The following is a 13,910-nucleotide window of genomic DNA, read 5'->3' as shown; positions in this document are numbered from 1 at the left end:
GCCCTCACAAAAATGTATGTGTTAATTACTTAGAACTCGGGATAGGCCGCTTAGCGAACTCCACGGCCTTACTCAAAATAACAACACGCTAGTTTCTTTAGGACGGGTCTTAATTAATCTTACTTTCTTAAACTCGGGTGCACATTTATATGACCCAAATCCAAATCTCAGCGGAGTCGAAATGTGTCTCTAATCACGGGTACATTGATTATGACGTGGTTCGAGATGCGTGTCCATGACGTTGCAAATTCCCTTTAAAAAAAATAAGAATGAGATGAGCCTCGCCCAATAAAACGCACCAATTGCGGGGCCCTCAATAAATGTTTAATTGAATACTTAGATTTTGAGATGGGCCGTTTAGCAAATTTCACGGCCTTCTCCAAAGTAATAAAGCGTTAGATTCTTTAGGCACGATTTTAATAATACTACATCCCTAAACTCGGGTGCGCATTTATGCGGCCCAAATCCAAATCTCAACGGAGTCAAAACGTGTCAACAACCATGGGTGCATTGATTGCGGTGTGGTTCGAGACACATTTTTATGACGTTGCAATTCTAAAAAATAATAATAATGACAAAAGCGGTTAAGAGTTAATATTTGCACATGAGCTCATAATTGTATAAAATCAGATAAACAAGCCGAATATGACAGTTGAGCGACCGTGCTAGAACCACGGAACTCGGGAATGCCTAACACATTCTCCCGGGTTAACAGAATTCCTTATCCGGATTTCTGGTTCGCGGACTGTAATACAGAGTCATTCTTTTCCTCGATTCGGGATTAAATTGGTGACTTGGGACACCCTAAATCTCCCAAGTGGCGACTCTGAAATAAACAAACAAATCCCATTTCGATTGTCCTTTAATTGGAAAAACTCCTTCACCCCTCGCGGGGGCGGAAAAAGGAGGTGTGACAGTGAGGCCATCAACAAACTTCCTAATCCTCTCTCTATCTGTCGGAACCATTGAAATAGCATGACGAGCTAACTCGGAGAACCTCATCTTGTATTGCGTCACAGTCATCTCTCCCTAATGCAACCACTCAAACTCCCTACGCAGCTCCTCTATGTGGGACTGCAGCACATACTTCTCTAAGAAGAGAACTGAGAACTGCTGCCAGGTAAGGGGTGCTATAACAACAGGCCTACGCCTCTCAAAAGCCTCCCATCAAGTGAAGGCAGCTCCAGAAAACTAATAAGTAGTGAAAGCGACCCCGCTAGTCTCTAGAATACCCGCCGTACGAGCATCCTCTGGCACTTGTCCAAAAAGCCCCGGGCATCCTCTCCCTCTGCACCATTGAAGGTCGGAGGCTGGAGTCTACCAAACCTCTCCAACCTGCGCTGCTCATCCTCCGGCATGGAAGTAACTACATAGTCCTGAGCAGCTGCAACCGGCTGGGCTGGGTGTGCCCCTGGCGTCTGAAGTCCCTACACGACCTACTTAGGTGTGCAAGCGGCATGAGTCTGATTGCCTCCACTGGCTTGAGAAGAAGTTGCAGCTGTAGTGGCTGAAATTGCCTGAGCTAGGCCAGTGCAAACTGATAAGATCTTAGCCAAGGCCTCCTGAAGACCCAGAATCATAATGGGCACAGCTAGTGCCTGAGATGGTGCTGCTGGAGCATCCATAACTGGGACCTGATCCTGAACTAGGGCAACTGGTGGATCTACAGGTGCTGCCCTAGCTGCTCTGCCCCTACCACGACCGCGTCCTCGGCCTCTGGTGGCCATAGCTGGTGGTAGTGGTGGTCGTCCATCCTGACCAGTAGCGCATGTCCTCACCATTTGTGAGAGAATAGAATAACAAAAGTTTAGTAGTTGGATCAACAAATTCGTACGACAAGAATTTCAAGAATATGAAGTTTTTCCTAAAGGTTTTGCAGCCTCTTGAGGATAAATACAGAAGTCTTTGTACCGATCCGCGAAACTCTACTAAACCTGCTCATGACTCATGAGACCTATGTAACCTAGGCTCTGATACCAACTTGTCACGCCCCAAACCCGGACCCGGTCATGATGGCGCCTCTGGTAAAGATAAGGCCAGCCGACACTTCTCATTTTGTATTTTTTAAAACCATTTAACACAAAATTTAAAGTATAAACCATGACAAAATATAAAACATAATCAACAAACCAAGGTTTAAGCAGTTAATAGTATAAATCGCGAAAGAAATAACCCAACACAGCCCGATACCAGGGTATCACTAGTCATGAGCATCTAAAAAACCTAATACAAGTCTAAAAAGTCTACTAACTATTACAAATGTCTAATAAGAGATAGAAATGATAAAGAGGGAGAAACACGGGACTACGGACGTCAAGCAGCTACCTCGTGGACTCTGATATCTGCTGGGAGCTCTCAAATCGCACTGGCAGTATCCGCAATCCCTGAATCTGCACACGGGATGTAGGGAGTAATGTGAGTACTCCAACTCAATGAGTAACAAATGTAAATAAAGACTGAAAGCAAGAAAACACATAAAGCACAAAGCATTCTATAATGAAGCAGTAAAACCATTTACAAATCAGTAATAGGCAAAAATCCTTTATATCAAATTTACTTCCTGAAAAGCCTTTTTCAACAATTAAGCAGGTAATTGATAGTCAATTATGAAAAATAACACATAAAGGTTCGCCCCTCGGGCACAGTATCAATAAATCCGCCCCTCAGGCAATATCTCAGAATAGTACCAGCCCCTCGGGCTTAATCTCATATCACAATAGGTACCTGCGCTCACTGGGGGTATACAGACTCCTGGAGGGTCCCCTTACGTCCCAAGTGCAATATCAAGCCACCTCGTGGCATCATCACTAGGCCCTCGGCCTCATATCAATCAAGCCACCTCGTGGCGTACATATCTCAGGCCCTCAGCCTCATAATCAGTATCAAATATTTCCTCACAATATAGGCCCTCGGCCTTACTTAGTCAAAAATCCTCACAAGCCACTCGGGCAATAGTAAAACATGTTTTTCAGCCCAAATATCATTTAAAAGATCATTTAAGTGTCAAAATAGAGTAAACATGGCTGAGTACAAAAACAGTGAAATATAACATGACTGAGTTTAAGTATAAAGTCAAAACAGTGAGGCAATACCAGTAAAAATCCCCGAAGGGTTCAAATAGTTGGCACAAGCCCAAATATGGCATTCAACCCAAATCATGATGATGGCAAATAGATTTCAGTCAAATACGCGGTAAAATAGTCATTCGGGACGGACTAAGTAACAATCCCCAATAGTGCACAACCCCACACTCGTCATCCAGCGTGTCGTCACCTCAATATAGCACCGCGATGTGCAAGTCCGGGGTTTCATAACCTCAGAACATCATTTACAATCACACCTCGAACCGGTCAAATATCTAGCTCGCGACGCCTTTGCCCCTCGAATTGGCCTCCACTCACATCGAATCTATCCAAAATCAGAACGAGGATGTCAAAATATGCCAAGGGAACGACGCCTATGTGAGAATAATCAATTTACAACATAAATCCCAAAATTACCAAAACCCGACCCCCGGGCCCACGTCTCGAAATTCGATAATTTTTACATCAATAGATTCCTTATCTCCCCACGTATTCATACATATCAAAAGTTCTGAAATCCGACTTCAAATGATCCTTCAAATCCTCAATCAAATGTCTAAATTTTCAACCCCTGGTTTTTCAATTTTTGGCTTAATTTCCATGATTATTTAGGTGGAATTCACATTAGAATCGAGTTTTAAGTCCGAGAATCTTACCTCCAAGTGATTCCTCTTGAATACCTCTTCAATCCCCTTCAAAAAGTTCCAAAAACGACCAACAATGGAGGAAATAAACCCCAAAATCGCGGACAAGACGAGTATTTCAACATTCTGCCCAGGCCTTAATTCCTTCTTCGCGAACGCGGTCAACACCTTGCATTTGCGAAGCACAAAAATTCTATTGACCAAAACTCTTCTTCGCGAACCCGACCTCACCATCGTGAACGCGATGCCTCAGCTTCACCAACCTACGCGAACATGACCAAGCCTCTCGCGAACGCGATGCATACCATTCCGTCCCTTCGCGACCGCGGGACTCCCCTTCGTGAATGCGAAGGCCAAACCTGATGCCTCCCTTCCTGACCCTTCGCGAATGTGAGGGTCCACTCGCGAACGCGAAGACCAAAATGTCTGCAATAGCTGAAACCAAAATCTGCAATTTTCTTAACTTAAAAATGATCCATTCAACCCCTCGAAACTCATCCGAGTCCCCCGGGACCTCAACCAAAGGCACCAACATATCCTAAAACCTTATTCAAACTTTTACAAATCTTCAAAATACCTCAAACAACATCAAATCAACCAAAACACATTGGATTCAAGCCTAAGTTTCCAAAATCTTCTAAATTAGGTTTTTGATAAAAACAAATCCCAACCAAATCACGTCCGAATGACCTGAAAATTTGCGCACACATCCCAAATGACACAGGGAACTACTTCAACTCTCAGAATTCCATTCCGACCCCTATATCAAAATCTTGCCTACCAACCGGAAATCGCCAAAATATCAACTTCGCCAATTCAAGCCTAAATCTACACTGAACCTCCAAAACACATTCTGATCATGCTCCCAAGACCCAAATCACCTTATGAAGCTAACCGAACCATCGGAACTCACATCCGAGCCCTCTAACACATAAGTCAACATCCAGTTGACTTTTCCAACTTAAGCTTCTCAAAAGAGACTAAGTGTCTCAAACCTTACCAAATTCATTCCGGATTCAATCCGACTAACCCGATATCACATAACACGGATAAACAAAGCATAAAGAAGCAGAAATGGAAAAAATGGAGCGGTAACTCATGAGATGACTGGCCGAGTCGTCATAGTGTGCTATTGAAGAGTCTAAAGATTTAGACTCTATGACGGTGGAGCAATTGGAGGGTTCTTTACAAGCTCATGAAGAAACGATCAAGAGGAGACAAGAAGTGCCATTAGAGCAACTTCTTAAAACTCAGGCATCCTTTAAGGATTATAGAGGTGAAAAAAGCTATCGAGGGTATGGACGAGGACGAGGCCATGGCAATCATAGAAGATGAAGAAGTACTGGTAACAACTTCAACAATGAAGTTAAAATCTACCAAACATTCAGAGGTCGTGGTCATGGACGAAGAGGAGGAAGAGGACGTGGCGGCTACCAAGAAAATAATGGATAAAGGTATGACAAATCAAAAAGTGAGTGTTATAATTGTCATAAATTTGGCCATTACACTTGGGAATGTCATAGAAATGTTGAAGAAAAAGCTAACTCCGTTGACGATAAGAAAGAAGAAGACTAGTCAACATTGTTGCTGGCACTGAAGGAAGAAGATAGGGATGATTGTAGCTCGTGGTATTTGGACAATGGAGCAAGAAATCATATATGTGGATGCAAAGAGAAGTTTATGGAAATCAATAAAACGGTGAGAGGTAATGTGTCCCTTGGAGATATCTTAAAGATTTAAATCGAAGGGATAGGTACGATTATGATGTCCTGGAAAGATGGTAGTCACAAGCTAATTCAAGATGTTTATTATGTGCCAAAATTAAAATGTAATATTTTTAGTTTGGGCCAACTTCTTGAAAAGGAATATGACATCCACATGAAAAATATGCATATTTGGCTTAGAGATTGAAGTGGAACTCTAATTGCTAAAGTGCATATGGCAAAGAATAAATTATTTCCTCTGAATCTTAAGACAATTGATGCAAAGTGTTTGAAGGCTAATGTACAAGATGAATCATGGTGTTGGCACATGCGATTTGGGCACTTGAATTTTGAAGCACTCAAATCAATGGGAGAAAAGAACATGGTGCATGGGATACCATCAATCAACCATCCAAATCAATTATGTGAAGCTTGTCTTCTTGGAATACATACAAAGAGGAGTTTTCCAAAGGAGACCATATCAAGATCAACCAAACCGCTCCAGCTTGTTCACACTGATGTATGTGGACTAATCAATCCACCTTTCTTTGGTAAAAGTAAATACTTTCTACTTTTCATTGATGACCTTAGCAGAAAGACTTGAGTTTATTTCTTGAACAAAAAATCTAAAGCTTTTGCTGCTTTTAAAATTTTCAAAGTACTTGTGGAAAAAGAAAGTGGCTATGAAATAAAAGTTTTAAGGTCCGATAGAGGAGGCAAATTCACTTCAAAAGAATTTATTGACTTTTGTCAATCTAATGGAATTCGTCGCCCTCTAACAGCACCTTATTCACCCCAACAAAATGGAGTTGCATAGAGAAAGAATCAAGCAATTCTTAATATGGCTGGATGTATGTTGAAAGCTAAAAGTATGCCCAAGGAATTTTGGACCGAATCTATTTCTTGTGCAGTTTATTTGAACAACAGCTCTTTAACAAGAAATGTTAGAGATCAAACTCCTCAAGAAGCATGGAGTGGAAGAAACCCAAGTGTCAAACACTTGAGAATCTTTGGGAGCATAGACTATGCTCATGTGCCACAACAAGGGAGAGCGAAGCTTGACGATTTAAGTGTCAAACATGTGTTTGTTGGCTATGATAAGAGTTCAAAAGGCTACAAGTTATGCAACCCAAGTAGCGAAGGTGGTGGTAAGTCGCAATGTTGAATTTGATGAAGAATTGGCATGGAACTAGGAAGCTCAAAAGAAACTTCATATGATTTTCTTCCATACTTTGGTGATGAAGAAGAACCAGAGACCATGAAACCTATGCAGGACACAACTCCACCTCCTTCTCCAACAAATGTTGCATCTCCATCTTCTCAAGAAAGTTCAAATGAACAACCGCAAAGGACAATAAGTATTCAAGAGCTCTATGAGGACACTGAAGAAGTTACTAATTTTTATTTTGTATATTGTCTCTTTGCTGATAGTGAACCAATGAACTCTGATGAAGTTGTTACAGACAAAAGGTGGATACATGCCATGAAGGAGGAATCCATTCAATAGAGAAGAACAACATTGGGAGTTAACAACTCTTCCTAAAGGTCATCGAGCAATTGGAGTGAAATGGGAATACTAGACAAAGAAAAATATTGATGGAGATGTGGAGAGATACAAGGAACGACTTGTAGCTAAAGGCTACAAGCAAAGACAAGGCATTGACAATGAAAAAGTCTATGCACATGTTTCCCGCATGGAGATAATTCGTTTACTGATCTTTTAGGCGGCGCAAATAAAGTGGAAAATCCATCAACTAGATGACAAGTCAGCCTTCTTGAATAGCTATCTTGAAGAAGAAGTCTATGTCAAACAACCATTGGGCTTCGTGGTCAAAAACCATGAAGATAAAGTGTTGCGATTTAAGAAAGCTTTATATAGATTAAAGCAAGCCCCACGAGTATGGAATTGTTGCATCGACAAATATTTTCAAGCCAATAGGTTTACTCGTTGTCTCCATGAATATGATCTTTACCTTAAAGTTCATACTAATGGAGATATCTTACTTGTTTATCTTTATATTGATGATCTTATTTTCACGGGCAATAACCCAAGTTTGTTTGAAGCTTTTAAGAAAGATATGTCCCGTGAGTTCGAGATGACAGACGTGTGGCTCATGTCATATTACCTGGGCCTAGAAGTAAAGCAGATGGAGGATGAATTTTTATCTCTCAAGAAAGCTATACAAAAGAGATATTGAAGAAGTTCAACATGCTCGATTGCAACCACGTAAAAACACCGATGGAAAGTGGGACAAAATTGTCCAAGTTTGATGAAGAAGAAAAAGTAGATCCCACATTTTTCAAAAGTCTTGTGAGAAGTTTGAGGTACTTGACATGTACCAGGCCAGATATACTCTTTGAAGTTGGAGTAGTAATTCGCTTCATGGAAGCTCCTACCTCCACTCATTTGAAAGTCACTAGAAGAATTTTTCGTTACCTAAAAGGTATGATTGACTTTGGGTTATTTTATTCTTCTAATGATTTCACTCTTATGGGATATTGTGATAGTGATTATGCGGGAGATATTGATGATAGAAAAAACACAACTCGTTTTGTGTTTTTCTTGGGTGATTATGTTATTTCTTCGAGTTCAAAGAAACAATCAATTGTTACTCTCTCGACTTGTGAAGCTGAATATATAGCAGCAACATCTTGTATGTGTCATGCTATTTGGTTGAGAAGATTGTTGAAGGAGCTCAATTTATCACAAATTGAAGCTACAGAGATTTGTATTGACAACAAATCCGTACATGCACTCGCAAAGAATCCGGTGTATCATGACCAAAGCAAGCATATAGACATAAGGTATCACTTCATTAGAGAATGCATTGCCAAGAAGGAAATTAAGCTCAAGTATGTAAAATCGCATGATCAAATTACAAATATCTTTATAAAGCCTCTCAAATTTGAAGATTTTCAGAGATTGAGATCAAGTCTTGGAATAAAGAAGAAAAATCAAATTAAGGGGGAAATTTATGAGGCCCATCTAAATAAAAGAAACAAAAAGAAAAAAAAATGTGACTGGATGAAGAAGAGGCAAAGGTGGGCGCCTACATTTCATATGCAATTTGCAAATCCAATTTGCAATTGCAAGTTGTCACAGCATGTTGTGATTGGCTAGAAACAAGGAAACTTTTCCTATAAATAGCATGATCATTTCTTATTTGAGATACACCAAAAATTAGAGAGCGCAATAGATCATAGAGAGAGAGTAATTCACAAATTATAGTCTATGATATAAGTAGAGAGTGAGAGTAATATTATAGTGAGGTATTTAAAATAAAGAGTGTTATTTCTTTTGAAGTTGTAGCGATCTCTTGACACTACCAAGTTGTAATAATATAGTGGTAATATTACTCTACTCGGGTATTGTATTTTACCCTGTTAAAAAATTTGGTATCTTTGTTACTCTCTTGTATAATTGTTATTTATCGTGGATATTATTTCTGAGCGGGATATTATATTTTTCCGACAATACCTTCTTAAGAAAGAATACCTCGAGGAGTGGCCCATCGATAATGAATGCAAACTTATTTGAAAAACAGAAATAATAATGAGCCTCCCCCGAGCACTCTCATGCAAATCAATGTCATTTTAGGTGGGTCAGAAGTCAGTGGGATCACAAAATATGCCAAAGTGTCAAACACGAATGAAAAATGAATCCATAAAACACTAAACGGGAATAATATTACCTTTGACGACGATGATACAAATAGCTTGATGTTTTCACACCATGATGCACTGGTAATTAAACTATGCATTTTAGATTCAGATGTTAAATATATTTTAATTGATGTAGGTAGAACCGTGAATATCATTCAATTAAAGGTCACAGAGGAAATGCAGCTGACGGATAAGATCAACCAAAATTCACGTGTACTTTTCAAGTTCAACAACTCCAACGAATCAATAATTAGGAAAAAATCACCACACCTATTTTTGCAGAAGGTGTTACTAAAGATACCCTATTCAAGGTACATGATCTATAATATAATCATGAGAAGACCATGAATGGAACCATTACCTTCTACAGTGTACCAAGTATATTGAAGTTCCCTTCTAAGTGGAGAATCTGAGAAATTAAAGGAGAGCAAAGGATAGTATGAGAATGCTACGGTTGCTCTCGTGAAAAGGTCACACCAAAAGTGGGGATGAGTAGCAATCAAAATAGCAGGGGTTATCCAGCAGCCCAGGACAGATCTACCAGAAGAAAGGCCGAACAAAGACATACAGAGTGTATTATCCCAAGAAGAGAACGTTCCCAAGTCAACTATAGAATAATTGAATACAGTCATCCTTTTTGCTGATTTTTTAGAGAGTAAGGTCAGCATGGATTTGGTACTTGACCCCGAACTCAAAGTTAAACTTATTTTATTCTTACGATCTAATGCATACTGCTTTTCCCGATCCCAAGATGACATGACAAGTATTTCTTTGGAAATGATGAGTTACAAAATCAACAAAGACCGGCAGTATCTGTTGGAAAAATAATATCTCGCTCAGGAATAATATTCACGATAAATAACAATAACACAAGAAAATAACAAAGACATTAAATCTTTTAACGAGACAAAATATAATACCCGAGTGGAGCTACCATAATAATATTACAACTTATTAGTGTCAAGAGAATACTATAGCTTCAAAGAAATATCACTCTTTATTTTAAATACCTCACAATAATATTATATATACTCACTATTTATCTCAGAGACTACGATCAGTGAATTACTCTCTCTAACTTCTGTTACTTCCTCTCTACTTTTTGTTGTGTTTACAATTGAGAGAATGCCTCCTTTTATAGGGCAAAAGAGTCGGTGGGCTCAAAATATTCTACACGGGCAATTTGATGCTCCTCCACATCTTTCCAAACTTGATCACCAAGTATTATTATATAGGCACATGTCTATATAGATGGGATGAACCCCACAATCTCTCCCTTAATTTTGATTTTTCTTTTTCATTCCAAGTTTTGATCTCAATCTCTTAAAAATTTTAAACTTGAGAGGCTTTGTAAAGATATCCGCAGCTTGATCATGAGACTTCACATATTTAAGCTTCACTTCCTTCTTGACAATGCATTCTCTGATAAAGTGATACCTTGTATCTATATGCTTGCTTCGATCATGATACACTGGATTCTTTACGAGTGCTTGTGTGGATTTGTTGTCAATACAAATCTCCTTAGCTTCAATCTGTTCTAAATTGAGCTCCTTCAATAATCTTCTCAGTCAAATAGCATGACATGTATAGGATGTTGCTGCTACATATTCAGCTTCACAAGCCGAGAGAGTAACAATCGATTGTTTCTTTGAACTCCAAGAAATAATAGAATCACTCAAGAAAAACACAAAATCAATTGTGCTTTTTCTATCATCAATATCTCCCGCATAATCACTATCACAAAATCTCACAAGGTTGAAATCACTAGAAAAAAAGTAAAATAGCCCACAATCAATCATACTTTTTAGGTAACGAAGAATCCTTCTAGCGACTTTCAAGTGAGTGGAGTTAGGAGCTTCCATGAAGCGACTTACTACTCCAACTGCAAAGAGTATATCTGGCCTAGTACAAGTCAAGCACCTTAAACTTCCCACAAGGCTTTTGAAAAATGTGGGATCCACTTTTTCTCCTTCATCAAACTTGGACAATTTTGTCCCACTCTCTATTGGCGTGTTCACGGGGTTGCAATCGAGCATATTAAACTTCTTTAATATCTCTTTTGTATAGCTTTCTTGAGAGATAAAAATTTCATCCTCCATCTGCTTCACTTCTAGGCCCAAGTAGTATGACATGAGCCCTAGATCCGTCATCTCGAACTCACGGGACATATCTTTCTTAAAAGCTTCAAACCAATTTGGGTTATTACCCATGAAAATAAGATCATCAACATAGAGACAAACATGCAAGATATCTCCATTAGTATAAATTTTAAGGTAAAGAGCATATTCATGGAGACAACGAGTAAATCAATTGTCTTGAAAATACTTGTCAATGCAACTATTCCATGCTCGCGGGGCTTGCTTCAATCTATATAAAGCTTTCTTTAACTGCAACACTTTATCTTCATAGTTTTTAACCACAAATTCTCGTGGTTGTTCAACATAAACTTCTTTTTCAAGATAGCCATTCAAGAAGGCTAGCTCTAGTTGATGGATCTTCCACTTTATTTGCGCCGCCAAAGAGAACAACAAGCAAATTATCTCCATGCGGGAAACATGTGCATAGACTTTTTCATAGTCAATGCCTTGCCTTTGCTTGTATCCTTTAGCCACAAGTCGTGCTTTGTATCTCTCCACTTCTCCATCAGCACTCTTCTTTGTCTTGTATACCAATTGCACTCTAAATGCTCGTTGTACCTAGGGAAGAGTTGTTAACTACAAAAGTGTTGTCTTTTTCTATTGACTTGATCTCCTCCTTCATGACTTGTCTCCACTTTTTGTCTATAACAGTTTCATCAAAGTTTATTGGATCACTATCAGCAAAGAGACAATATAAAAAATCAAAATTAGTAACTTCTTCTGTGTCTTTATAGAGCTCTTGAATAATCCTCGTCCTTTGCGGTTGTCCATTTGAACTTTCTTGAGAAGAATGAGATGCAACACTGGTTGGAGTAGGAGGTGGAGTTGTATCTTGCATAGGTTCCACGATCTATGGTTCTTCTTCATCACCAAAGTATGGAAGAAAATCATATGAAGTTTCTTCTTGAGCTTCCTAATTCCATGTCAAGTCTCTTCATCAAATTCAACATCGCGACTTACCACCACTTTGCCACTACTTGGGTTGTATAACTTGCAGCCTTTTGAACTCGTATCATAGCTAACAAACACATGCTTGATACATCGATCGTCAAGCTTCGCTCTTCCATATTGTGGCACATGAACACAGTCTATGCTCCCAAAGATTTTCAAGTGCTTAACACTTGGTTTTCTTCCACTCGATGCTTCTTGAGGAGTTTGATCTCTAGCATTTCTTATTGGAGACCTATTGTTCAAATAAACTGCACAAGAAACAACTTCGGCTCAAAATTCCTTGGGCATACTTTTAGCTTTCAACATACATCTAGCCATATTAAGAATTGTTTGATTCTTTCTCTCTGCAACTTCATTTTGTTGGGGTGCATAAGGTACCGTTAGAGAGCGACGAATTCCATGAGACTGACAGAAGTCATTAAATTCTTTTGAAGTGAATTCGCCTCCTCTATCGGACCTTAAAACTTTTATTTCATAGCCACTTTCTTTCTCCACAAGTACTTTAAAAATTTTAAAAGCAGCAAAAGGTTCAGATTTTGGTTCAAAAAATAAACCCAAGTCTTTCTATTAAAGTCATCAACAAAGAGAAGAAAGTATTTACTTTTACCAAAGGAGGGTGGATTGATTAGCCCACACACATCAGTGAGAACAAGTTGGAGTGGCATGGTTGCTCTTGACATGGACTCCTTTGGAAAACTCCTCCTTGCATGTTTTCCAAGAAGACAAGCTTCACACAATTGATTGGGATTATTGATTGATGGTATCTCATGCACCATGTTCTTTTCTCCCATTGATTTGAGCGCTTCAAAATTCAAGTGCCCAAATCGCATGTGCCAACACCATGATTCATCTTGCACATTAGCCTTCAAACACTTTGCATCAGTTGTCTTAAGATTCAGAGAAAATAATCTATTTTTTGTCATATGCACTTTAGCAATTAGAATTTCACTTGAATCTCTAAGCGAAAGATGCATATTTTTTATGTGAATATCATGTCCCTTTTCAAGAAGTTGTCCCAAATTCAAGACACGATTTCACATTTTTAAGGCACGATTTCAAATGAGGTTTTAAGGGACGATTTCATATTTTAGTCAATTTTTTACATAAAAACCTTCCGAAAAAAAAGTCACGGACCGCGTATGCAAATCGAAGAAGGCAAAATGAAGTTATTTGAGGTTTTGAAACACAGATTAAGGGTTAAAGCTATAAATGACTATCGGATCATCTCAAGAACAATAGATGATATTTTCAACAAAGTTATATAAAGGTTAGAAGAAATAAGAGTTATTGCTATTGGAAAAGTTTGTATGAGATGGGCGCTACTTCGTAGAATTATTAATACTGGACCTGGTCAACTGATATACACTGTAACATTAAATGTCATAGGAAAATTCTTCTTAATGCTATAGTCCAGTTGGCGTGGATTATTGTTACTATCGGATTTCCTTTGAACTTTAATAGAAGGAAGTAGGAAATTCCTTCAAAGACCACCCCCTGTATCAATATTCCATTGTATATACACAATGGACAGCTAAAAGTACAAGTGGATGAAGCTACAAAGAAAGAGTCTACCTAGGAAAATATCCCAATTGTATCGTGTTGTTACTCCAAACCACAAACACAAACGTCCCCCTCTCTCTTCTTTGCCAAAGAAAAAGGACCCCATTGATTGAATTTCTTTTTCTATTTTAATTTTCTACGGAGGTTGAAAAAGTCTTCGTCCAACAA

At 38.8% G+C, this 13,910-nt stretch overlaps 1 long non-coding RNA gene across 2 annotated transcripts; it reads right to left on the bottom strand.

The window, feature by feature from the left end:
• Positions 1-2,148: 2,148 nt before the first annotated feature.
• Positions 2,149-13,453, bottom strand: LOC138874568 (uncharacterized). Of its 2 annotated transcripts, none has more exons than XR_011401579.1 (3): positions 12,784-13,453; positions 9,123-12,430; positions 2,149-2,390 (listed from the first exon to the last, which is right to left on the bottom strand). It is a non-coding gene; the product is annotated as an uncharacterized lncRNA (long non-coding RNA). The 2 variants fall into 2 exon arrangements; XR_011401580.1 differs by having other exon boundaries at positions 9,455-12,430.
• Positions 13,454-13,910: the final 457 nt, after the last annotated feature.

The sequence above is a fragment of the Nicotiana sylvestris genome, chromosome 8, assembly GCF_000393655.2.
Source record: "Nicotiana sylvestris chromosome 8, ASM39365v2, whole genome shotgun sequence".
Classification (NCBI taxonomy): Eukaryota; Viridiplantae; Streptophyta; class Magnoliopsida; order Solanales; family Solanaceae; genus Nicotiana; species Nicotiana sylvestris.
This window is presented reverse-complemented; position numbering and strand designations above follow the sequence as displayed.